Consider the following 27,338-nt stretch of genomic DNA (forward strand, 5'->3'; position numbering starts at 1 on the left):
ATACAACAAAAGTAAATAAAATTAAAAGAATACGATGCACAATTTTTAAAACATTTATGAGTGTTATGCTGGATGATAGCAATTTTTATAAGGATCTAAAGTTAATTTCTTCAAATGTCTGATAAGCCATTTCAATTAGGCATCTGTTTTGCATTTTAAAGCTTTTAAGTTATGCTTTCTCATTAGATTTTTTATGCTTGGAGGAGGAAATTATTTAGAGCACCATTGTCTATTCTTTCTTTCAAACACATCTGTGTTTTTGCTTTCTTGGTATTTGCTCATAGCATAGAAGTATTTACGCAGTGTGGTTTTGGGAACTCTCACCTTGGAAACGGGTTTTTAGAGGGGTTATTACTGAATGAATATGTGAATATATGAGAAGCAGAATTTTAGAAATCTTAGGAAAAAACGTTCAGACCTCAGTTAGGAATAAGTAATAAATTGATATTTTAGGTCCTCTCTTATGAGGATGTGAAATGCCTGAGAAGCAATGATTTACAATATGTTAATTATGTTAATTGGAGAGGATTCAGAATATTAATTATCTGCAACTAATTAGGTATCAAAATGGAGACCCATTAAATGATGCGGTGGAAGATGCCAAGTCATCTAGCTGGAGCGAGGAGAACGGGGCGGGGGCGGGGGCGGGGAGGTGGGTCCTGCCCGCAGAGCGCACGCAGAGCGCACTTCCTCGTTCGCCCCGTGGGCTAACGGCTCCCTGTCTTCCCCCCGCCCCGCGGCACAGATGACGAGGACGTGGACACCGCCGACGTCTCCTGCGTGCCTGCAGACGCGCTGCGCAACGTGGAGGCCGACACGTACTGGTGCATGAGCCGGCTGCTGGACGGCATCCAGGTGAGCGCCCGGAGGCAGCGCCGCCCCGCCCCGCGGCGTCCCTCGGGCGGAGTTCATGCTCCTCAGGGTGACTGTGTGTCTGCGGGCGCACACGCGCCTCTGGAGCCGGTTGGGGGGCACAGTGCGGGGCTCGGAGGGACCAGGCCCCCCCCTGCAGAGTCCGATCCCCGCGGGTATTCCACCCCCCTGCCCCCCCCCCCAGCTCCACTCGGCCGCCGGTGACTGTGGTTCTGCCCCCCCAGCACGGGGGGTCGTTGACGGGCCGCTTCACTGTCTGCGTGAACTGTGTTCAGAGGAACCCGCCTCTTAAAGGGCATCAGATTTGGGGCTTCCCTGGTGGCGCAGTGGTTGGGAGCCTGCCTGCCAATGCAGGGGACACGGGTTCGAGCCCTGGTCTGGGAAGATCCCACATGCCGCGGAGCAACTGGGCCCGTGAGCCGCAACTACTGAGCATGCGCGTCTGGAGCCTGTGCTCCGCAACAAGAGAGGCCGCGATAGTGAGAGGCCCGCGCACCGCGATGAAGAGTGGCCCCAGCTCGCCGCAAGTAGAGAAAGCCCTCGCACAGAAACGAAGACCCAACACAGCCATAAAAAAAAAAAAAAAAAAAAGTAACAAATGTTCAAGTACAATTGGGGTCTTTAAAAAAAAAAAAAGGGCATCAGATTCAAGGCCTTGGCTCCGCATCCGTGACACCGGGGCCCGTCAGCCGCCAGCCGCCAGCCCCACCATCCCCGCCCGCCTCGGGTCAGGGATCTCGGCGCTCGAGGACCAGTGACGCTGCCGGGTCCCAGAGGGAAGCGTGAGCTGGGGGGCATCCTGCCCCCCGTGGGTGGGGCTTCTGCTGGACCTGGTGTCAGCTGGGCCCCTGGCTGGGATTCTCCCTGGAAAGCCAGAGTCTTCCGGGGCCTGGGATGGTCTTATGGCATCATCCATTCCCCTAAATCAGGGGGAAACTCAAACACAGTGCCTGGGGAGGAAGACGTTGGCAGGTCAAGAGCAGGAGGACGGGCTGGAGCCTTGCGTGTGGCGGGAAGTGGCCGCGGTAGGTAGACGGCCCTCGAGCCAGCTGTGGGCCATTTTAGGCTTGTCTGGTGCCCACACAGCTTTCCCAGACGCTGGCCTGGGGCCGGGGCTGCACCCGCTCTGGGGCGGGAGAAGGGATTTAGGGCCGAGCTCCCGGGCTCACCGCGGGGTGAAGGGGAGAGGTGTGAGCGCTGCGGCACAAGGCATAAACCACGCTCCGCCGACACGCCTGCGGGGCAGACTGGGCCCTGGAGGGGGACCGTGAATTTGCCAACAGAGGAGGGGAAGAGCCCGGGGCAGGGTTTTGGTCTGAGGTTCGTTCTGGTCACTCACGGGAGGACGGTCCAAAGACGGCCGCCACAGGACGGAGGCTGTGCGGGGGCCTTGGGTTCTGCCAGGATCCCTTTGTCCCAGGTAAGGAGGGCCCTTCCCCCTGAAGAGAGAGGACTGGCGTTGCGGATGCACTCGTCACAGGCGTTTCCCGCCAGCTTTGGCTTTTCCTGAGCTGTTGTCATAGCAGGCATTCCTGATGCCGCCCACTGGAGAGGCCTCAGCTAAGCTGCCTGATTGGAAATGGTCCAAGCAAGGCTTTTCTAAGATGTCATCTAAAGACTGACTGAGGCCCTGAGGTTTAATTTGAATAAATCAGCTAGGACGATTCTGTTGAAGAAAACTGTGTGGGTTCTCATTCCCCTTGATAACTTAGGAATTGACAAAGAGAACGCAGAAGCCCTTTCTGGAGTTGAATAATAGAAAGCTTGTATCTGAGAGCCCATCAGAACGCCTCCTTACTGATTTTGTATCTTGTAAAGAAAAATGTGCCTGCTGGCGACAGATTTTGGCCCCAGCATCAATTCATCATTTCCCTACTCTGCTAATGTTTTCATATTTTTCAGTCTTTCTCCCAAAACTTAAGACTCTTTTCCTCCTTGGAAAGGAGATTGAATCATAATCTGAAACTTTTTATAAATTTCAGATGTCACTTTTCTGATCATGAGTGATGGAACTTCTGCTATTTAAATACAAGATTGTCCGGCTTCTATTTGTAAATAAAATCAGCTGTACAATGAAACTGATGCTGGCTTTTCATTTTTCACCCGAGATTTGTTGTCTGATGAAATGGTTTCTTGACAGGGGTGCTGCGTGGAAGGCATAATGCTTCTCTGGCGTGTGTGTGTGTGTGTGATTACCACGCACGCCAGGCCAACGGCAGCCGTCTGTCTTTCTGTCACATGCTCACGACTGATTCCACGTGATCCTCACGTGAGCAAGCGTTCAGCGATGCCCATTACCAGCATCCAGGGAGTCTGGGGGGGCTCTTCTGTAATTCCCTTAGATGAGGCCATCCCCCGTGACCCTGTGCGAGCTCCGTGGGGGACTTTTCAGCGTGTGCAAGTACTGTCGCCATTGTAGTTTGGATAAGTGTGAGGATATGAACTGACTTAAAATCAAGAGGAAACATGGACCAGGTGTCATAAACCCATTGTATGCTATTATAAATAACATATTTTTATGATAAATGAATATTTTCCAAAACAAAAATGTTTAGTGAGAAGAAAGGCATGGTTTTACTTTACGTGCCTTGACAGAAGACAGCTGAATTCTCATATGTGTTTCCCCAGTCAACCTGTTGTAATATGTTTTTTTGGTTGAAGTATATGAAGAAAACCCAGCCTCTCACAGGTATGTAGTTGGAAAAGGGAGAAGTATTTTAACAGCCCTTTCAGATGATTGTGGATGTTTTCCCTTTAATGCTGTACCACAGCCGAACAGATGGTAGTTTCTTAAAGGTCACTTGCAGTGTGAATGTGAAGCCGTAGCAGTGAACATTTTGTGCTCAGTCACAGTAAAATCCATTGACCTGTCTTGTACTTGGAATAGATCTTTTACAAATGCATGGTTCTGTCACATCAGACACTGGTCATTGGAAAATCCTGGATGCCTGAGGTATGTAGATCATCTAAACATTGGAGCGTTTCATCGTACAGTATCAAAAAATCACCTTTGTGAGTGTTACCACCATTCTCATAAGGAACTGTCAAGCCCAGAGTGGTGGATAAAAGTTCTCTAAAATTCAGATTTTGGCTTAAAAGTGCAAATATTATTATTGGCAGCAAACACTGTGAATTGGTTCCCTTGAGGTGACAGGGTAACTTTGTTCATTTTTGAGAAAATTTCTGCCAGATACCCAAGTTTGAATAACCAGTTTGCCTGTTGGTCATTCTTTCAAGTACGTTTTCTCTTGGAAAATGTATCCAGTTCTGCTCTCAGCTCAGAGAATTGCACCAAAAATTGCTTTTCTGGAAGAAATCAATGTTTTTGGGTTCACGTCTCCAGAGCTTTACATGTTCTTCCCATTTTTCCCATAGAATACTGAAAAGATGTTTATCAAGGGTCAAGATTTAACCCAATACTAATCATAAGATTAGGAACTTTTCCTGTGTCACCCAGGACATCCTTAAGTGAAGTGAAACTCTCTCTTTTTAAACCACGAATGTGTGGCGTTGAATACGGTTGTGAATGCTGCCTTGGTCCGTGCCGCGAGCCAGCACTTCTACTTGCCACCACTTCTGTAGCATGACAGCAAATGCCAACACGGCGACAGAGGTAGATGATGCCCCAGTCTCATTATGAATGCAGTTTGGACCTCACAGGCTGCTTGAAAGGATCCCAGGGAGCCCAGCGGTTGGCTGAGCACCGTGGGCGCTGCAGCCCCGCAGGGAGAGATGCTCGCAGGGAGAGGCCCCCAGGGTGAGCTCACAAGAGGAAAAGTACAAGACGGAGAAAGTGCGCCACGAGTGAACGTCGGCTGGCACTGGGACTGGGGGAGCTGTGCCCGGGGACTTGGGATCCTACAACAGTGGATCTTTCTGCCCGTGTCCTGCTCCTTGGATCCTGGGCATCTTGAGTTGACTGCATGTCCAGGGGCCATTGGGAACGTGAGGTGGAGGGCCCTGACGTGGGCTTTCCCGTCTCGTTGAAAGGATAGAGCCACACTCGGGTCTCATAATGAGGTCGATTGTCCTCAGGTATGACGTGAGGAGTCCAGCCAAAGACTTAAGGGGGAATTCCCTGGTGGTCCAGTGGTTAGGACTTGGCACATTCGCTGCCATGGGCCTGGGTTCAATCCCTGGTCGGGAAACTAAGATCCCACAAGCCACGCAGCGTGGCCAAAAAAAAAAAAATTTGGTGGGCCATTATTTCTTCCAGTGGTTTCACGGATTGTGTCTTTCTAATGCCGCCTTTGGAGGTGATTTTTGGTTAGGTCACCAAAGGCCAGTCCAGCTGATGGGCTGCTGCTTTACAAAGGACCGCCTTGCGACAGGCCAGCAGGACCTGGGCCTTGGGGCCGAGGAGGAGAGTGCCCGTGGACTTTCTGAGGAAGGAAGCTGCTCGAAGGCTCTGCTGCGGCGCCGGGCAGGGCAGGCCCAGGTCCCAGTCCAGGTGGGCGAGCCCTTCTCTGGCTTCTTGGGGATTATTCTTGGGCCTTTGCCCGCCTTCTCATTTCACCAACGACATGACGCCAGGGTTGTCGGGGAGCTCTCACCTCTTGAGTTACGGCTTCCATACTTGCCCGCCCTGCAGTCGTACTGTTACTCTCAGATTCATTACTTAGCAGGACAGCCTCTTTGAGTAGAAAAGAACTGTTGCCTTTTATAATTAGTCATTTACGTTTTCTTTCCTTGGGGAAGAATGACTCAATTCTAAGAACTGGTTGCTGGTGTGGAAGGGATGGGAATACTGGGGAAAGTGACGATATTATCTTGGAACTTGCCAGAGAAAAGGCTGGAAATGTGGTGGTGTAGTGACTGGCAGAGAAAGGCCGGGAACGACCAGACCTGTGACTGGGGGCTGGAGGGGACACTGTCTTGCGGGGGGCGGGGTGGTCCCTCAAATACAGCTGCTGTGAGTTAGCCAGGGGGAGAAAAGGGACGACGTATCACAGGGAACCAGAGCCTGCACAGGGAGCCCTTGGAGAAGGTTCTGCTCCTAAAAGGAGAGCGGCCCGAGGCACGCTCAGAAGGTGGCCCAGGATCTTCAGAAGGAGCCAGAACCTCGATCTGTTGCCACCTCTCAACCAAACTCCAAGGAAAGAGAACAGAGGGCCGGTGCGTTGCTTGGGAAGGTGGTGGAGAGGATGCGTACGTGGCCTTGACGTGGCTTTTGTTGTTTGCATCAGGAGTCTCCACCTGGAAAGGGCAGCGGAGCAGCAGGAGGAGGGCGCAGAGCCAGACCTCGTGCCCAGCCCGCGGGTGGACGGTGGATGGCCGGAGCGCCCGCTCCACGTGGCGCTTTCCCGTCTCACGTCCAGATGTGTCACGCGCGGGGTGGAAGCACCTTCAGAGCTGTGATGTTAGAGCTCCAGTCGATAACAGTGAGGACTCTTGGCAACATTTTAGAAACGTTTATTAAATAGACAAGAATGTGTGGGTTACTGGGCTGAAGCAGAAGATTCATTAAGAGTGAGTTATTGTGCGCCAGTGTAAAAATGAAGATTAAAAAAAATTCAATTTACAGTAGCATTGAAAACAGTGAAATCCATGTCATTGCCTGGATGAATCGTTCATTCCTCTTAATTACAAAGCAGTGCTCCATCGTGTGACTCTGTCACAGTTTGGTTAAACATCCTCCAGCTGGTGGAAGCCAAGGCTGTTTCCAGTCTTCGGCCGTTAGGAGTGAAGTTTCCGTGAGCACTCATGTAGTCGTCCTCTTGTTGACGTGTATTTCTTGTCTCTTGGGTCAATACGTAGGAGTGGACTTGCTGGGTGATGGCGTAGGGCTATACTTAGTTTTTATGAAAAACATCCAGATCTTCTCCCCGAATTGGTTACGCTATTTCATAAGCCCGTCAGCAGTGAGGTCTGGTTGCTCCACGTCCTCACCAGCGTTGCACAGCCCTGTTTTCATCTCTGCTGGTTAGCAGTTGTGTGTGTGTGTGTGTGTGTGTGTGTGTGTGTGTGTGTGCGCGTGCGCGCGCGCATGCGTGTGTATCTATGTATCTGTATTGTTGGGCTACACTCCACAGGCTTGCAAGGCCTTTACTTGCCCAGCTTTAAGAGTGAAGAAAGAGCCTGGAGTCAGCAACAGAGACATCAGCGGTTTAATGGACGGGGGAGCTTAGCTCCTGGAGCAATGCCTCACCACGTGCGGCGGGCGGTGGGCAGGACATAGCAGCTGTCTTCACTCCCGGGAGAAGGGGCCGTTGCCAGTTTTAGGGGGAATTGACCTCAGGTGGGCTTGTCAGTTACCAGGGAAACCAGCAGAGAGGCATGCCCCTCATGGCCCCTTTGATAAGAACAGTCACTAGCTGGGGCCTGGGGCAAGTATGAAGGAAGGTCAGTCACATGAGCAGGTGTAGGTGAAGCAGGCGCTGGTCCAGCAGGGATGTACAGAGAGCAAGAGAACAGCCATCCTGAGTGGCCTGACCATACGGTGTCTAGATATCTATATCTGTATATCTATATCCATATCGAGAGAGGGAATGAGAATATTTTTTCCCAAGTTTGTGGCTTGTCAATTTACACTTTAAAAAAAAATTTTATTTATTTATTTATTTATTTATTTATTTATTTATTTTTGGCTGCATTGGGTCTTCGTTGCTGCACGCAGGCTTTCTCTAGTTGTGGCGAGCGGGGACTACTCTTCGTTGTGGTGCGCGGGCTTCTCATTGCAGTGGCTTCTCTTGTTGCGGAGCACAGGCTCTAGGCGTGTGGGCTTCAGTAGTTGTGGCACGTGGGCTCAGTAGTTGTGGCTCGCGCGCTCTAGAGCGCAGGCTCAGTAGTTGTGGCGCATGGGCTTAGTTGCTCCGCGGAATGTGGGATCTTCCCGGACAAGGGCTAGAACCTGTGTCCCCTGTGTTGGCAGACGGACTCTTAACCACTGCGCCACCAAGGAAGTCCCTCAATTTACTTTTAAAAAATGTCTTCTGCTGAGCAGAAAATTTTAATTTTGATGAATTCTAATTTATTATTTTTTGTGGTAATGGTTGTCTGTGTCCTAATCAAAAAGCCTTTTCCTACACCCAGCATACCAGGGTATTCTCCTATGTTTTTCTTCTAGAAACTATAATTTTAGTTTTTACTTTTAGGTCTGTCATCTAGCTTGACTTAATTTTTCTGTATGGTGTGAGGAAGGCCCCATGGTTCTTTTTTAAAATATAGATTTCCTAGTTAACACAGCACCATTTGTTGAAAACAGTTTTGTTATGTTTCCAGAGTAGATTGCTTTGGCACCTTTTCTGAAAATCAAATGACTGTATACATGTGTGTCCATTTCTGGACACTCTATCATGTTCCATTAATCTATTAATGGGTTGTTATACCAGTACGTACTGTCTTCACTACTGTAGCTTTTCTTGGAGTTCGGTAAAGTCCTCCAAGTGTGTTCTTTTTAAAAAAAAAATTATCTTGAGTATTTTTGGTCCTTTGCATTTTTATATAAAGTTTATCATTAGCCATTTCCTACCAAAAAAGCCTTACGGCCTGGGATTTAGAATGGAATTATAGGGCTTCCCTGGTGGCGCAGTCGTTGAGAATCTGCCTGCTAATGCAGGGGACACGGGTTCGAGCCCTGGTCTGGGAAGATCCCACATGCCGTGGAGCAACTGGGCCTGTGAGCCACAATTACTGAGCCTGTGCGTCTGGAGCCTGTGCTCCGCAACAAGAGAGGCCGCGATAGTGAGAGGCCCGCGCACCGCGATGAAGAGTGGCCCCCGCTTGCCGCAACTAGAGAAAGCCCTCGCACAGAAACGAAGACCCAACACAGCCATAAATAAATAAAAATAAATAAATAAATAAAAAAGAAAGGCAAGTAGCTTTAAAAAAAAAAAAAAAAGAATGGAATTATATTTTGAATCTATGTGTCAGTTGTCCCAGAATTAACAGTATTAACAGTGTTAATTTATTCTAATCTGTAAGCATGGTATAGTTTTAAATTTATTTAAATGTTCTTTAACTTACCCTAATAAACATTTTGTAGTTTTCAGTGTATGGGTTTTGCTCATCTTTTGTTAAATTTATTTCTAGATTTTTTTTTTTTTTTGATGCTCCTTTAAATGGTATAGCTTTCTTGGTAAATTTTGTTTTTTTGATTTTTACTGATAGTTTGTACAAATACAATTGAGTTTTGTAAACTGACAGTTTTTCAGTTCCTATTGTTGTGTAACAAATTACTCCAAAACTTCCTGACTTAGAACAACTGTTTTATCATTCTCACAGATCCTGTTGGTCAGGACTTCAGTCAGGACACACCACGAATCTCTGTCTGTGCACCACGGTGTCTGGCGCCTTGGTGAGACGGCTTGAAATCTGGCACAAGTTGATGCCTAGGGACTGGAATCATCTGCAATCTCACTCTTTTACGTGTGTGGTGCCTGGGCTTGGACGACTCTAAGACTGAGACTGTAGATTGAGCTGCCCACACATGGCCTCTCCATGTGGCTTAACATCCTCATGGCACAGTGGCCTTAGGAAAGTCAGACTTCTGACATAATGGTTCAAGGCTCCCAGTAAGACTTCCAGAAAGCAAGCTGTTAGTTGCATTTTTTCATGACTGAACCTCAGAAGTCGCATAATATCACTTCCACTCTACTCTTTTGGGTAAAGAAGTCATAAGCCTACTTTAAAGAGAGGGAAATTAGACTCCATCTCTTGATGCAGGAGTGCCCTGGTCACATAAAAGAATATATGGGATAAGAGATATTGTTGTGGAAAATATATGCCATGCCTCGTTTCTTGTAATCTTGCTAAATTCACTTATTAGTTTTAGGAGCTTTTGGGTAGATGCTTTAGGATTTTCTATGTGCATAATCATGTCACCTACAAATAAACAGAATTTTACTTCTTTCTAGGTAATATGTGTGGCTTTTATTTCCTCTTCTTGCCTTATTGCATTGTCAAGGACCTCAAGTACAATGTTGAACGGAAGTGATGAGAGCAGACATTTTTACCTCCTTCCAGGTATTGGTGGAGAGGGTGAAACATTTAGGTGCTCACCATTAACTTTGATGTTAGCTGTTGACTTTTCGTAGATGCCCTTTATCAGGGTGGTTTTGACAGTGCAAATTCCACAGACAAGGAGTCTGTATTTTTAATAAACATTCTGCCTTATTTTGGTAGGTCTTTTTCTTTACATTTGAGGAATACCAGTATATAAAGGGCAAAGAGATTGAGGATAGAATTTGTAAGACTTGGTGGAAGAAGAGCTGGAAGACAGATCATAGTTTGCTGAGACTTTTAAATAATTATGAATCAGTATTTTGCCAAATGCTTTTTCTTGTGTTGAGATGGATGGTCATATGATTTTTCTGACTTACTCTATTAATGTACTGAAGGACATTGATTAATTTTTAATGTTAAGCCAGCTTGCATTCCTGAGATAAGTCCCACTTTGTCGTGAGATGTTAGTCTTTTTATATGTTTCAGGATTCTCTTTGATATTTTATTTTATTGTATTGTATGTAATATATTTTAAAAGAGTTTTATATCTCTGTTCATGAGGAATACAATTGACCCTTGAACAACACAGGTTTGAACTGTGCAGGTCCACTTACACGTGCTTTTTTTTTTCCTCAATTAAATACGGGTAGTACTGCATGATCCAGGGTTTGCTGAATCCACAGATATAGCACTGCAGATACAGAGGGCTGACTATGCGACTTGAGCATCTATGGATTTTGGTATCCATGGGGGCTCTTGGAACCAACCCCCTTTGTATACCAAGGGATGACAGTATTGTCTTCCATTTTCTTTTCTTCTGTGTATTCTCTTTTTCTGTTTTGGCATTAGGGAAATGGTGATTTCATAAAATGCTCCTGTGATTTCTGAAAGAGTTTGTGCAAGATTGGTATTGTGTTTTTCTTAAATACTTGATAGAATTCAACAGTGAAGCCATCTTGGCCTGGAACTTTCTTTGTGGGAAAGTTTTAAGTACAAATTCAGTTTCTGCTCTGGGTAGGGCTCCAGATTTTCTATTTCTTTTCTTGTCAGTTTTGATAATTTGTGTATTTTAAAGAATTTGGTCATTTTAAACAATTGTAATTTATTGACATACTGTTGTTTACAATATTCCCTAATTCTTTTAATGTCTGTAAGGACTAAAGTGATGTCTTCAATTCCTAAAATTGGTAATTAAACTAATTGATATGTGTCTTGAGATCTGTCACATAGTCTATCTTGATGAATGTTTCATGTGTCCTTGAGAAGAATGTGTGTTCTGCGTTGTTGGGGAAGTTTCTGTAAATATCAGTTAGGTCATGTTGGTTGATATGTAGTGTTTTTCCTGTGTTCTCTACCCTTACTGATTTTCCATCTGCTTTTTCTATCAACTGCTGAGTGAGGACTTCTGGAATTTCCAACTATAATGGTTGATTTGTCTCTTCTTTTAGTTTTGTGAGGTTTTGCTTCATGTTGTTTGAATCTTGGTTATTAGATACACACACATGTAAGATGATTATGTTTTATTGATGAATTTATATGCTTATTGTTATGAAATATTCCTCTATTTCTGGTTATATCCCCTGTCCTCAATTCCAGTTCCTCTGATATTAATATAGCCGTTCCATCTTCCTTATGATTAGTATTTCCTTGGTATGTCTTTTCCATCCCTTTGCTTTTAATCTGTTTGTGTCTTCTTATTTAAAGCACTTTTCTTGTAGACAGCTTATAGTTGGATTTTGCTTTCCTACCCTTTTAGTGTGTGTTTAGTTCATTTACATTCAGTAATTATTTATATGTCTGGGGTTTACACTGCCATTTTGCTATTTATTTTCTATTCATTTCATCTTATTTCCTCCCTTTTTCCTCCCTTCTTTTGCATGCATTGGGTACTTTTTAAATTAATGGACCCTGTCTTTTAGGGCAGTTTCAGGTTTACAGAAATATTGAGCAGGAAGTACAGAGAGTTTGATATACTCTGTTGCCACCTCTTCACACACACAAGGTTTCTCCTGTTATTGACATCTTGTGTTCGTGTGGTGCCTTTGTTACAGTTGATGAGCCAATATCCATATGTCATTATTAACTAAAGTCCATAGTTGACATTGGGGTTCCCTCTCTGTGCTGTACATTCTGTGGGTTTGGACAAATGTATAATGACATGTATCCACCATTATGGTATCACACAGAGTAGTTTCACTGCCCTAAAAATCTTCTGTGCTCCACCTGTTCATCCCTCCCTCTCCCTGAACCCTTGACAACCACTGGTCTTTTCACTGTCTCCATGGTTTTGCCTCTTCCAGAATGTCATTTCCGTGGAACCACACAGTGTGTAGTCTTTTCAGATCGGCTCTTTTCACTCAGGGAGACTTTCTTATTATTCTTGTTAGTTTTCACTCTGGCTTATGGGCCATCTCTCCTCTCCCCACCTTTCTTTCAGTTAGTGGTTACTTTTTATAGCACGTATTTATAACTTACCTAGACTCCCTTCAAATACTGTTGATCTTGGTGAGACAGCAGTGAGTGGTGGCTTGAAGCGAGATCTTAGTTCCCTGCCCAGGAAGTGAACCTGGGGAGCCTGGGTGAAAACCAGGAACCCCAGCCACTAGACCAGCTAGGGCTAGAGGCTAGAAGCAAAGCTGCCGTGGCGTTTGCCCCCGTTGAAAAATGCATTTCTCACGGAGGCAAAAACTGTAAAAACAGGTACAAAGTTAATTATTAGAGACACAGCACAACAAGTGGGAGAGCACACAGAGAAACAGTTGCTTAGTTAAGACAGAAGCAGGGCAGAGATGCACACGGGGAGAGAAAGGGTGTGGGCGCCCCCCCATAATGAGGAGGAGCCCAATAAAGAGGCGGTGAAGTCATTCATATAGGGCAGTTCTTCCGGGTCTTTGTTTACCTTTGGCCAATCATCTGGTTTCTTCTTCCACACGTGACCTGCCGTAGGCCCCTCCCCAGCATGCGTGCGCAACTTTTTTCCAAGATGGGGTTTCAGCCCAGAGGCCTGTGGGACGGCCTTAGCATCACCTGTTATGGGGTGGTGCCCCCTCCTTTTTGACCCCCAAGGAGGCTTACTGCGCGTGTGCAATCGGGGAGGTTTCCTTGACCTCAGGAATGGTCATCTTATCTCTTTACTCCGGCAGACCTCAGCTCCTGCTATTAACTTTGGCCTTGGAGTGTCTGGGGAAACAAAGCTCCAATTTACTCCGCTTGTCAGACTCCAGCTGTCCAGCCCAGGGGCCCATCTACCTCTACCTCACTGGTACACCACCTTCTGCTGCTGGCAGGCCCGTGTCTGAACGCAGGCATTCAGCATTTCCCGTTTCCCCCGCGGTTTACAGGAGGAGCACTGGCCGCTGTGCCAGGGCTGGGGGAGCCTTCAGCCTTCACCACGTCCCATGTCCGATGTCACCGGAGAAGCTGGGGAAGGGGTGGGTCGGTGGGCGGGCGGGCTCACCTTTGGTGTGGACGCTGTCTGGGCTCCTTGAGAGATAACAACTCACTTCACACCTCCAGCGCCTTGGGAAGGAGCCGTTCCTCACCATTTTACAGATGAGGAAACAGAAGATCAGAGAAACTCGGCTCGCGGGTGGGAAAAGAGTTGGCTTGATAGATTTTTACAATGCTCTTCCATCTGCGAAACATGCCACGGAGCTCTGTCCTTGTCCTCGTCCTTCTCCCCTCTTCCCAGAGACCGTGGCGAAGACGTGGAGGGTGTGAGTTTACCCACTGCCTCTCAGCTTGGAAGGACAGCTAATGTGATCGATGACACGATCAAGGTGCAGAATGAGTTCCACTGACTGCAGTTCCGGCTGAGAGCCAATCAAACAAACGAGCTCACAGGAATAAGTGAGAAGCCCTACGTTCAAGTTCACAAAACCAAGCAGTACAGTTCGTTGAATGCAGCCTGGACAGCCTGGGTTGACTGCGTCGCCAGTGGGATGCTCTCATGGCTCTCGTGCCCAGATTCTAGCTTTGGTCTTGTAGCTGACCTCTCGCATCCTCGCTGGCCCCTTCTGTTACGCCCCACCTTGCGGCCAGAGTCATCTTTTCCAAATGCAAATCTCGTAACCGTGGTGGCTCCCCATTTCCGTGTCAGTAGCTTCCTTCTGTAGCTTTGCTGGGGTCTCACCCTTCGCTCCCCACGTGGCCTTCCAGCCTCCGAATGGTCTTCTCCCGTCAGCCCCAGCTTCCTTGCGGCCCCTCCCGCCGCACTGGCCTTCATTCACGCCTGGAGTGTGCCTAGCTTCCTTCTCCCTGCGTCTAGGCCCGGGCCTCACGTCCTCTGCACGCAGAGGTCAGGTCAGGTCCTCAGGTCAGGCCCCCGTTCTGTGCCGTGACGGCTGTGCTCCCCAGGGCACAGCGAGCCCCCATGCGCATTTGCGTGGCCTGCGTGATGAACGTTTGCTTAACGACCAGACCGTCATCTCTGGACAGAAGGCCCGTGCTGTTCTCCTGCCCAGCTGTGTTGGGAGGCCTAGGACTGCCCCCGGGCCCCGTGACTCCCAGCATGTAGCTGTGCTCCCGGCCGTGATTCCTCCCAGCGCGGTCGTGTGAGGCGGCAGCGGCCAAGGGAGAAGGCCCAGGGGGACCCAGGCGCCAGCTGCCCGGAGTCCTGCCCTGGTGGAGTCGCAGGAGACGCCTAACTCCCCAGCGACGAGTTGGCACCGTCTGCCAGGAGCTCGGTAGAGGCTCTGTGCCCGGGGTCTGTACCGAGGCTCTTCACATAGGTACCTCTGCCTGGCACAGACCGGCAGGAAAGCAGGAGCTCGGCGTAAACCACAGCGCTCAGCTGAGGCCAGCGAGCCATTCCTGCTGGTGCGGGAGAGGTGGGAAAACCCGAAATCCCCGGTCCCAGGCGCTGGCTGAGGGAGGGCCGACCTGGCAAACCGGCCTGTCTCAGGATGGCGGTCTCCGGCCTGCTTTTCCGCACCGTCTCTGCTCCGGCCTCGGGGTATTGTCTCACGCACGAGGCACGCAGGCAGTGTTCACTGCACAGAGGGAAGAGCTCCCGGTCTGCTGTGGTTCTGCTGATGCATCAGTTGCATGGATTGGGTCATCAGGGTGCCTGAAATGGGGCCTCGTACCGCTGAGTTGTTCCAGACGCAGGTCCAGGGCAGGTGAGGGAGGCCAGTGTGGTTTGAGCCTAAGAAGGCAGCTTTCTCGGAGTGAGACTGGCCAGGAAAGGGGTGTGGGACTTGCTGAGGGCTTGCATCTCTGGTCTGGGGGCACAGCCCCTTGTCAGAGGTAAGAGGGAGTCTCAGTTCTCTGGGAGCTGGGAGTTTTAATAGGCAGGTGCTGGGGTCCTTCCGGCTAAGCCGATATGAGTGTATCTTCCAGCTCTTCTCTGAAATGCTCCTTCAGAAGAGTTGATTCTGCTTGTCAGCTGAAGAGCGCGGAAAATGCTGTTCGGTATTGCTGGAGGGTGAGGCGGGAACAGCAGCATGTGCGAGGCAAGCCTGGTGTGCATTTTTTGATTTTTTTCTGTGAAAAGGTAAGCAGAAAGGTAAAGTCCGTCTGCTACGGACTTCACTTTCTGTAAAACATTTCCCAGAAGGTCGTTGTATTCTTCAGACCTTCCTTCCTTCCCTCTGACCCGTAAGTTTTACATATTCTATCGTTTCTTAAAGACACAAAATCAAATCTCAGTTTGAAAGGATAAGCATGTTTACTTTTCATGGAGTATTGTTAATATTATGACTGTTACTATTTCTGTAAATATACCACATTCTTATTTACTTCCTATTTTGCCTGCCTAGTCATACATCTATTCAGCAGATGTTTTCTGTGCCAGGTGTGTTGCTGGCGCGGGTTTGGATGGCATGCTGGGGCGGCGCCCCTGCCTGAAGTGGGCAGAACCCACGGTCTCATCAGGGGCGCTGGTGGAGCCCTGCTGGGCAGCCTGAGTGCCAAGTGCCTCTCCTGAGGCCACAGAACATTCTTTTCCCCTCACACCTTCCATCTCAGCCTCTGGCTCTGGAATGTCCTTGGTGTGCCCTTCAAAGGCTTCCTGGCTGCTAAGCGGGGCCGTCCTCAGCCGACCACGCTGTGCCCCTTCTGAAGGCTGGTCTTCTCTGCCCCCCGCTCCCTGCCTAAATCCAGATGCCAAGGCCACACCTGTCAATCTTCTCAGGTCCTTTCACAATACAGATTTTTTTTTTTATACTCTCGGGTGTCATTCTTTTCTTATTATTTGGATTTTCAAGAGAACTCATCTCCCCTATCTGGGTTTTGAACAAACTGAGAAATAAAATAGTGGCAGATGGTCAAAGAATAACTTTTATTTCTTTTAAATGAGAAGCTTGAAATCCTGTCTTAGTGTGAGAGCCAAATAACCTGGCTGACTGAATCCCAGGATCATTCAGGCTGACCCACCCTGTCAGAGCCAGTGCTGGGCCTGGGCAGGACCCCCTCACGTGCATCAGAGCTGTACCAGGAAGCAGCCTTCTGGGGGTTAGGGGGAGCAGTCTTCTTGGGGGAGCAGCCTTCCCGGGGTGGGAGCAGCCTTCCTGGGGGAGCAGACTTCCTGGAGGAGCAGCCTCCCTAGGGAAGCAACCTTCCCAGAGGGAGCAGCCTTCCCAGGGGGAGCAGGCTTCCTGGGGTGGGAGCAGCCTTCCCAGGGGGAGCAGCCTCCCTAGGGGAGCAACCTTCCCAGGGGGAGCAACCTTCCCAGGGGGAGCAGCCTTCCTGGGGTGGGAGCAGCCTTCCCTGGGGGAGCAGCCTCCCTAGGGAAGCAATCTTCCCAGGGGGAGCAACCTTCCCAGAGGGAGCAGCCTTCCCAGGGGGAGCAGCCTCCCCAGGGGGAGCAACCTTCCCTGGGGGAGCAGCCTTCCTGGGGTGGGAGCAGCCTTCCTGGGGTGGGAGCAGCCTTCCCTGGGGGAGCAGCCTTCCCCAGGGGAGCGGTTTTCTTGGGGGAGCAACCTTCCTGGGGGGAGCAGCCTTCCAAAGGGGAGCAACCTTCCCAAGGGGAGCAGCCTTCCCTGGGGGAGCAGCTTTCTTGGGGGAACAGTCTTTCTGTGGGGAGCAGCCTTCCCCCGGGGGAGCAGCCTTCCTGGGGGATCAGCCGATTCTGAGAGCTGGAAGGAGGGCTGAACCTACTGGCTGTTTAGTCTCCCAGGCTTAGCAGTTGAAGTTGCCTTCTTGGGGTGAGTATTTCTGGGGATGGAGATAGTGCAGGAGAGGCACCAACTGAGTTCCCTCCACTGGGAAGCAGACCCCGGGTTTGAGAGTGCTTCCTTCAGCTGGCTGTTTGCGTAACCATTAGGTCCCTTCTCGGCCAGGGGTGTGGCCCGCCTTGGAGCCCACAGCCCATCGGGACAGGCCAGCCCCCAGTGGAACCCCCGCTCCTTTGAGGATTCTCTTGGGACGCCGGGGAGAGGGCATTAGAGCCTGGTCCTGATGGCTTTGAAACGTGTCAGAATTGAACATTAATTCGATAACCTGCAAGGCCTCTACCTAAGGCTGCAAAACCACTCTTAGTTTATTTCTCATCCTTAATTATGTCCTGCTTGACTGTTCCACCTGGCTCATCAGAAATTCCACCATGAGGTGAAATGCCAGTGTATAAGCTTCCAACTACACAGCATGCCCCGAATTTGAGTATAAATCTCCTTGTGTTACCCAGTTTCAGAGAGAAATTGTCTTAAAGACCAACCCTTGTAAGTTCAAGTCCAAAGCCAGAATTTCCGTTGCCCATTAATGTCTAAGTCTGTGAAAGCTCACGGCTTGTGCTTACCTTGTGGTGCTGCCCTGTCTCGGCCGGAGGGGCGCCCGGTGTCTCACCGGGACACGCACGGGCCTTTCAGGGCCCAGAGGTCCTGTCCATTGAGCGCCAGTCTGTGAAAGCCCTCGCGTCACAAGACTTCAAAGTGTGGCAAAACCCACGAGCTTGTCGCCGTGTCTAGAGGACACATCACGCCGGGCCCCTGTGGCAGCCGCCCCGGGAGCACCGTCCCCCTGCGCAGAGCAGGGCGCATGTGGGGCCTCAGCGTTGCTCTGGGTCGGGGCACCGCACGGAGCTGTCCTCGGTTTTGCCCTCGCGGGGATGTGACAGTTGGATCCAGAGGCTGTCGCTTGAAATCGACTTGGGGGAAACCTCAGCAAGAAGTTAGGTGTGAGTCTGCTCGTTTTCTGTTTCTGCGGGAAGGAGGTCCTTGTCGCCTTGTAGGAGTTTTAAGTTCTGTGTCATCGTGCTGCCACTCCTGCTCTAGCAGGAGGGGTGTGTGTGCGTGTGTGCGCACGCGTGTTAAACCCAGAGAGCGCCGACCGTGCCGGGATCGGAGCCCCCCACGTCTGACTGCTCAGCCTTAGGCGCTGCTGCTGGTGTGAAGGTCCTCCTCTCCCCCATGCTGTGTCGTTGGAGACCCCCTCGCAGGTCCTGGGGCGGGTGGCACCGGGAGTGCTGTTCCCACGTCCCTGGGGCCTCCCCCGTGCCTCCCTGAGGACAAGCCATCCTCTCCCAACACCGGCCCAGCAGGAGCTCCCCTGAACCGCCGGGGCCCGAGGCCCCACGCGCTCACTCGAGTTCAAGGACCCGCAGGCGCAGCGCGTCGTGGCTTGAAACAACACACGTTTGTTACCTCATCGTCCTGGAGGCCAGAAGGCTGCCATGCACCTGGGGTGCTGGATCAAGGTGTAGATCAAGGCGTGGGCAGGGCTGCGTCCCTTCTGGGGCTTCAGGGAATAATTCGCTCCTTGGTCTCTTTCGAGCCTGTGTTGCTTGGGTGGTGGCGCCTTTGCCCGCCTTCCATGTCCGCGGTGGCGAGTCAAGCGTCCTCGCAGCTCTGACTCTGACTCTCCTGTCTCCTCCTCCACCTTCAAGGGCCCCGGGTCACACTGGGCCCACCTGGGCCATCCAGGATGCTTTCCCGGGTTCAGTCCCTTGCTTAGCAATCTTTGTCCCCCTTGCCTGGCTCCAGGAATGTGCCCTGGACATCTCACATGCATCTTACATCTTACCTGCAGTGTAAGTGCATCACTGCAGGAGTCCAGTTGAAACCCTCATTCTGCAAATGGTCCCTGAGCGCCGGCAGAGGCTCCTGAGGGCAGTTCTGTGGGGATGCCCTGGGGCGGGACACAGAGGGCGCCACCTTCTCCTCCGGCTGGTTTGTGTTCTCAGGTGATGGCAGTGGGCACCCGGCCTCCTGTCCCTGAGCCTTCATGCACCTGCCACTCACAGTGCTTCCGGAAGCCTCAGAGCAGCCCTACACGTCGGCACTGTCATTCTCACTTTACAGATAATGAAACTGCAGCCCAGAGGGGTGGTGTTACTTGCCAGCGTCACACAGCATCTACGTGATAGAGCTGGGCTCTCGTTCCAGGTCTGCCTGACTGGAGACCCCCCTCCCCCCGCCCAGTGCCCACACTGGTTTTCCTGTCTTAGTTTATGAACTTCTTCACCTGAGTTCACTGAGACTGAAGTCCCATGTTCACTCTGCGCTCACGCAGTGACCACGTCCTTGGCCCTGGGACGGCCGGCGTGACGCTGGTACTGCCAGGTCGCTGTTACAGGTCGGCCCCCCTGCAGCGCTGAGGGCTTTGCCCCTGTGCCAGTCAGAAGAACTTCCGGCCGGCTCTGGCCCTCAGTGGGCTGTCTGTTCAATTTAAATGTAAATGTCTGCATTTACATATAGACACGCCCCATTAAACGTTCCTGAGATTGGTGTGTTCCCCTGTGACATCAGGGGGTGTCGGACTTCACCTTCTGGTTCGTGCTGCACACTGGTGGTGTAACGCAGCCTAATGCCTTGTGCGTTGATCACTTTGTGAATCTGTTATGTTGTGAAACTGTTCACCTTTGTTCCCGCTGCCTTTTTCCCCTTTGGAAAGCGGGTTTTATTTTCCATGCATATGATATTCGTTGTTATTTTTCCCTTAGGACAACTACACGTTTGCTCAACCTGGGATTCAAATGAAAGTGAAAATCTTGGAAGAACTCGTGAGCCGGATCAATGGTAAGCCAGCTTCCTGGGCTCCCCTTTCCCTGCGGGGCGGGGGAGAAGGTGGTGGAAGGCTCAGGACTCGCCGGCCATCAGCTGACAGGATGCCGTCCTCGCCCAGCCCGTGGCCCCTGGCTTGCGCCTTCCACGCATCCTTCTGAGGCCACCCGCCGCTAGAGCAGGAGCCGCTGCCATTCCTTTTACGAAGGCGATATAATCAGAATTCAGTGCCGTCACTTTGCAGGAAGTAATGAGTGCGTCCTAGAAGCAGGCAGCTCTTACTCCTTATTAAGCCTGGTGATTGTCATAATCTGGGTGACAGCCGGGTTGTTTATGGCCGTCCTCTGGCACACTGTTCCTGCCTCTGCACACATTTTGCTATCAAGGATGCTGGCATAATTTCTCCACGGAATCCAATTAATTACCGAGTCTGAAAATAGCATCTTTAATATTACAGAAAAATTATAGTATGTGCTCGGCCATTTTAGATTATGCTTTCATGTTTAAGTGGGGGCTTTGAAATACTTTCTCCCCTCATCCTTAAAATAATTCCCCCTATGATGTGCTGACTGTCATATTGCAATAGCAGAGTTTAATTAAAGTTGAGAGATAATGCTGCCCATTTCAAGCATACTCTCCTGATAGTTTGTTAAATTAATGAACAGAGCATTAACAGAGGGATACCAAGCAGACCTGGGCATGGATTTGTGACACCAGCTGGCTGGTCAGTGGTGATGTGCAGAGAAGACACAGGCTGTGCCATCAGGAGCCCTGTGTGAGCTTGGTGGGTGACTTCACTGAACCTGCAGAGAAATCGTACTTTGCTTAAAACGTAGACACGCCGCCCGTGTTCCAGGGCTGCCTTCCAAGGACAGGCATATCCCGGCGTCTCTTCCCCTTGCTGTACCTTCAGCAGTAGAAAGTATATCGGTAATCATCTTCCCAAGAAAGGCACTTGGTTTGGGAAATGATGGAATGACATTATAAAATGGAATCATACAAATTATCAACTCCATTCTGTTCCTTGATTGAACCTGATTTTCAGTTGTATCTAATGGTTATTACCTAATTTCCATATTATGAAGTTCTACACAGTTCTTCCACTAATACTTTGATTCAGTATATTTAGTTGCTTTGCAGCTACCTATTCAAAGTACTGTTTTTGGCTTATGTAACTGCATTTATGTACATTTATGCTTAACTTCATGGTGAGATCTTTGTTGGACGCTCTTGGGTTTTTTCCCTGCTAGCAGTTTCACACCTTTCCCCCAGCCTCGTTTTGTTCTTTGAAATACGATTTGCAGGAGCTGTGAATTACACTTCCTTAGCAGTTCTTCTTTTCCTCCTGTGTCTCTTAGAAGGCAGATTTTGTATTTTTGTGGAGGTTGGAAAGTTGCGGTTGGTGCTTATTTGTTCCAGGGTTGCAGTCTGGGAAATAGTTGAGTTGATTTTCTCTGGTGCTGTGGTTTAGAAGAAGCACATCACAGGTTTGCTGGATGATGGTTTAAAAGAACAGCAGAAGCAACCACAGGAATCCCAACCGGATCTGGGCTTTTCAGTAAATCCCGTTTGGCCCCGAGACTGGGGACAGAGTAATGGGTGAGGCATAGAGAGAAGTTCAGAGGTAAGAGCGGGTGCTCTCAGCATTTCTGTTAAATCAGTTTGTTCCCTACTTATGAAACAATTTTTGTACATAAGATTAACAGTTCATGCCAATCATTGAGTAATTTACTGCTTCAATAATAAATATACGTTAACACACCATGGGCTGATAGAATTTCAACGTACAGAGTACTGGAGGAGATTTTCACTCCAGATTACACCTGGAATGTTTACACATATTTGAAAGTGAGATTTCACATTTTTGCCGTGTATCCGAGTGACACACCTTGTACCTTTATTGTCCTTATGTCTGTTACATCTGATGTCAATCTTTGAGGTTGCACGATCCCTAGTTGCCCCCAAGTTCAGCCCTTGGGCTCTTCGAGAGGCTGCAGTCAGAGCCCCTGTGACTGAATCCGGGGGCTGGGCCCCCTGTGGGGCAGCCTCACCTTGGAGTCTATGCTCATGCATCTTTTGTGACATAAGATAATGTAAATGGAATATTTTTGCTATCTTTTTTATTTTTTTTATTTTTAGCTGTGTTGGGTCTTCGTTTCTGTGCGAGGGCTTTCTCTAGTTGCGGCGAGCGGGGGCCACTCTTCATCGCGGTGCACGGGCCTCTCACTATCGCGGCCTCTCTTGTTGTGGAGCACAGGCTCCAGATGCGCCGGCTCAGTAGTTGTGGCTCATGGGCCCAGTTGCTCCGCCGCACGTGGGATCTTCCCAGACCAGGGCTCGAACCCGCGTCCCCTGCATCGGCAGGCAGACTCTCAACCACTGCGCCACCAGGGAAGCCCAGAATATTTTTGCTATCTTTTGATTGAAAACACCGTGAGAACCTGTTTCAGTTTTTTTTTTTAATAGATCCTTATTGGAGTATAATTGCTTCATGATACTGTGTTAGTTGATGTTACACAACAAAGCAAATCAGCCATATGCATACACATGTCCCCATATCCCCTCCCTCTTGAGCCTCCCTCCCATCCTCACTATCCCACCCCTCTAGGTCATCACAAAGCACTGAGCCGATCTCCCTGTGCTATGCTGCTGCTTCCCACCAGCCAACTGTTTTACATTCGGTAGTGTATATATGTCGATGCTAGTCTCACTTTGCCCCAGCTTCGCCCTCCCACCCCATGTCCTCAAGTCCATTTTCTATGTCTACCTCTTTATTCCTGCCCTGCAACTAGGTTCATCAGTACCAATTTTTTTTTTTTTTTTTTTTTTAGATTCCATATATATGTGTTAGCATACGGTATTTGTTTTTCTCTTTCTGACTTACTTCACTCTGTATGACAGACTCTAGGTCCATCCACCTCACTACAAGTAACTCAATTTCATTTCTTTTTATGGCTGAGTAATATTCCATTGTATATATGTGCCACATCTTGTTTCTCCGTTCATCTGTCGATGGACACTTAGGTTGCTTCCATGTCCTGGCTATTGTAAATAGTACTGCAGTGAACATTGTGGTACATGACTCTTTTTGAATTATGGTTTTCTCAGGGTATTTGCCCAGTAGTGGGATTGCTGTGTCATATGGTAGTACTATTTTTCATTTTTCAAGGAACCTCCATACTGTTTTCCATAGTGGTTGTATCAGTTTACATTCCCACCAACAGTGCAGGAGGGTTCCCTTTTCTCCACACCCTTTCCAGCATTTATTGTTTCTAGATTTTTTGATAATGGCCATTCTGACTGGCGTGAGGTGATACCTCATTGTAGTTTTGATTTGCATTTCTCTAATCATTAGTGATGTTGAGCAGCTTTTCATGTGCCTCTTGGCCATCTGTATGTCTTCCTTGGTGAAATGTCTATTTAGGTCTTCCACCCATTTTTTAATTGGATTGTTTGTTTTTTTTGATATTGAGCTCCATGAGCTGTTTGTATATTTCGGAGATTAACCCTTTGTTGTTTCATCTGCAAATATTTTCTCCCATTCTGAGGGTTGTCTTTTCATCTTGTTTATGGTTTCCTTTGCTGTGCAAAAGCTTTTAAGTTTCATTAGGTCCCATTTGTTTATTTTTGTTTTTATTTCCATTACTCTAGGAGGTGGGTCAAAAAAGATCTTGCTGTGGTTTGTGTCAAAGGGCGTTTTTCCTATGTTTTCCTCTAAGAGTTTTATAGTGTTTGGTCTTACATTTAAGTCTTTAATCCGTTTGGAGTTTATTTTTGTGTATGGTGTTAGGTAGTGTTCTAATTTCATTCTTTTACATGTAGCTGTCTAGATTTCCCAGCACCACTTATTGAAGAGGCTGTCTTTTCTCCATTGTATGTTCTTGCTTCCTTTGTTGTAAATTAGGTGCCCGTATGTGCACGGGTTTATCTCTGGGCATTCTATCCTGTACCATTAATCTATATTTCTGTTTTTGTGCCAGTACATACTGTCTTGATTACTGTAGCTTTGTGGTATAGTTTGAAGTCAGGGAGCCTGATTCCTCCAGCTCTGTTTTTCTTTCTCAAGATTGCTTTGGCTATTCGGGGTCTTTTGTGTTTCCATACGAATTGTAAAAGTTTTTGTTCAAATTCTGTGAAGAATGCCATTGGGAGTTTGATAGGGATTGCACTGAACCTGTAGATTGCTTTGGGTAGTATAGTCGTTTTCACAATATTGATTCTTCCAATCCAAGAATATGGTATATTTCTCCATCTGTTTGTGTCATCTTTGATTTCTTTCTTCAGTGTTTTATAGTTTTCTGAGTACAAGTCTTTCTCCTCGTTAGGCAGGTTTATTCCTAGCTATTTTATTCTTTTTGTTGCAGTGGTAAATAGGAGTGTTTCCTTAATTTCTCTTTCTGATTTCTTGTTGTTGGTGTACAGGAATGCCAGAGATTTCTGTGCATTAATTTTGTGTCCTGCAACCTTACCAAATTCATTGATTAGTTCTAATAGTTTTCTGGTGGCATCTTTAGGATTTTCTATATATAGTATCATGTCATTGGCAAACAGTGACAGTTTTACTTCCTCTTTTCCAATTTGTATTCCTTTTATTTCTTTTTCTTCTCTGATTGCTGTGGCTAGGACTTCCAAAACTATGTTGAATAATAGTGACAAGAGTGGACATCCTTGTCTTGTTCTTGATCTTAGAGGAAACGCTTTCAGTTTTTCACCATTGAGTATGATGCTTGCTGTGGGTTTGTCATATATGGCCTTTCTTATGTTGAGGTAGGTTCCCTCTGTGCCCATTTTCTGGAGAGTTTTATCATAAATGGGTGTTGAATTTTGTCAAAAGCTTTTTCTGCATCTATTGAGTTGATCATATGGTTTTTATTCCTTAATTTGTTAATGTGGTGTATCACATTGATTGATCTGCATATATTGAAGAATCCTTGCATCACTGGGATAAATCCCACTTGATCATGGTGTATGGTCCTTTTAATGTGCTGTTGGATTCTGTTTGCTACTATTTTGTTCTGGATTTTTGCATCTATGTTCATCAGTGATATTGGTCTATAATTTTCTTTTTTTGTGATACCTTTTTCTGGTTTTGGTATCAGGGTGATGGTGGCTTTGTAGAATGAATTTGGGAGTGTTCCTTCCTCTGCAATTTTTGGAAGAGTTTGAGAAGGATCGGTGTTAGCTCTTCTCTAAATGCTTGATAGAATTCACCTGTGAAGCCATCTGGTCCTGGACTTTTGTTTATTGGAAGATTTTTAATTACGGTTTCTATTCCATTACTTGTGATGGGTCTGTTTATATTTTCTAATTCTTTCTGGTTCAGTCTTGGAAAGTTGTAACTTTCCAAGAATTTGTCCATTTCTTCGTGGTTGTCCATTTTATTGGCAAATAGTTGTTTGTAGTAGTCTCTTATAATCCTTTGTATTTCTGCAGTGTCAGTTGTGATTTCTCCTTTTTCATTTGTAATTGTATTGATTTGCATCCTCTCCCTTTTTTTCTTGATGAGTCTGGCTAAGGGTTTATCAATTTTGTTTATCTTCTCAAAGAACCAGCTTTTAGTTTTATTGATCTTTGCTATTGTTTTCTTCGTTTCTATTTCATTTATTTCTGCTCTGATCTTTATGATTTCTTTCCTTCTACTGACTTTGGGTTTTCTTTGTTCTTCTTTCTCTGGTTGTTTTAAGTGTAGGGTTAGATTTTTTATTTGAGATTTTTCTTGTTTCTTGAGGTGAGATTGTATTGCTATAAACTTCCCTCTTAGAACTGCTTTTGCTGCCTTCCATATGTTTTGGATCATCCTGTTTTCATTGTCATTTGTTTCTATGTACTTTTTTATTTCTTCTTTGATTTCTCCAGTGATCTCTTGGGTATTTAGTAGCGCACTGTTTAGCCTCCATGTATTCGTGTTTTTTATAGTTTTTTCTTGTAATTGATTTCCAATCTCATAGTGTTGTGGTCAGAAAAGATGCTTGATATGACTTTCAATTTTCTTAAATTTACTGAGGCTTGATTTGTGACCCAGGATGTGATCTATCCTGGAGAATGTTCCATGTGCACTTTAGAAGAAAGTGTATTCTGCCACTTTTGGGCGGGATGTTCTGTAAATATCAATTAGATCTATCTGGTCTGTTGTGTCATTTAAAGTTTGTGTTTCCTTATTTATTTTCTGTTTGGATGATCTGTCCATTGGTGTAAGTGCGGTGTTAAAGTCCCCCACTATTATTGTGTTACTGTCTATTTCTCCTTTCATGGTTGTTAATATTTGCCTTATGTATTGAGGTGCTCCTATGTTGGGCACATAAACATTTATAATTGTTATATCTTCTTCTTGGATTGATCCTTTGATCATTATGTAGTGTCCCTCCTTATCTCTTATAACAATCTTTATTTTAAAGTCTATTTTATCTGATATGAGTGTTGCTACTCCAGCTTTCTTTTGATTTGTATTTGCATGGAATATCTTTTTCCATCCCTTCACTTTCAGTCTGTATGGGTCCCTAGGTCTGAAGTGGGTCTCCTGTAGACAGCATATATATGGGTCTTGTTTTTGTATCCATTCAACCAGTCTGTGTCTTTCGGTTGGGGAATTTAATCCATTTACATTCAAGGTTATTATTGATATGTATGTTCCTATTACCATTTTCTTAATTGTTTTGGGTTTGTTTTGTGGGTCTTTTTCTTCTCTTGTGTTTACCACTTAGAGAAGTTTCTTTAACATTTATTGTAAAGCTGGCTTGGCGGTGCTGAATTGTCTTAGCTTTTGCTTGTCTGAAAAGCTTTTGATTTCTCCATCGAATCTGAATGAGATCCTTGCTGGGTAGAGTAATCTTGGTTGTAGATTTTTCTCTCTCATCACTTTAAGTATATCCTGCCACTCCCTTCTGGCCTGCAGAGTTTCTGCTGAAAATTCAGCTGATAACCTTGTGAGCATTCCTTTGTATGTTATTTTTTGGTTTTTCCTCGCTGCTTTTAATATTTTTTCTTTGAATTTAATTTTTGTTAGTTTGATTACTATGTGTCTTGGCGTGTTTCTCCTTGGGTTTATCCTGTATGGGACTCTCTGTGCTTCCTGGACTTGGGTGACTGTTTCCTTTCCCATGTTAAGGAAGTTTTCAACTATAATCTCTTCAAATATGTTCTCAGACCCTTTCTTTTTCCCTTCTTCTTCTGGGACCCCTATAATTCGAATGTTTGTGCGTTTAGTGTTGTCCCAGAGGTCTCTGACATTGTCTTCAGTTCTTTTAATTCTTTTTTCTTTATTTTTCTCCTCGGCAGTTATTTCCACCATTTTGTCTTCCAGCTCACCTATTCGTTCTTCTGCCTCAGTTATTCTGTTATTGATTCCTTCTAGTGTATTTTTCATTTCAGTTATTGTGTTGTTCATCTCTGTTTGTTTGTCCTTTAGTTCTTCTAGATCTTTGTTAAACATTTCTTGTATTTTCTCAATCCGTGCCTCCGTTCTATTTCTGAGATTCTGGATCATCTTTACTATCATTACTCTGAATTCTTTTTCAGGTAGATTGCTATTTCCTCTTCATTTATTTGGTCTTGCAGGTTTTCACCTTGCTCCTTCATCTGTGACAT

At 47.2% G+C, this 27,338-nt stretch overlaps 1 long non-coding RNA gene across 2 annotated transcripts in view; it reads left to right on the forward strand.

Annotated features, from left to right (window-relative positions):
* The first annotated feature begins 674 nt into the window (after positions 1 to 674).
* The window catches only part of LOC309623719, a 203,024-nt gene continuing 176,360 nt past the window's right edge, over positions 675 to 27,338 (forward strand). The window contains exons 1-2 of one of the 2 annotated variants that reach the window (XR_014241496.1): positions 675 to 855; positions 19,694 to 19,769. This is a non-coding gene — a long non-coding RNA (uncharacterized lncRNA). The remainder of the gene's footprint in view (positions 856 to 19,693; positions 19,770 to 27,338) is intronic. The other variant, XR_014241497.1, reaches the window with a different exon arrangement.

The sequence above is a fragment of the Balaenoptera borealis genome (assembly GCF_965194805.1).
Source record: "Balaenoptera borealis genome assembly, chromosome: 2".
Taxonomy (NCBI): Eukaryota; Metazoa; Chordata; class Mammalia; order Artiodactyla; family Balaenopteridae; genus Balaenoptera; species Balaenoptera borealis.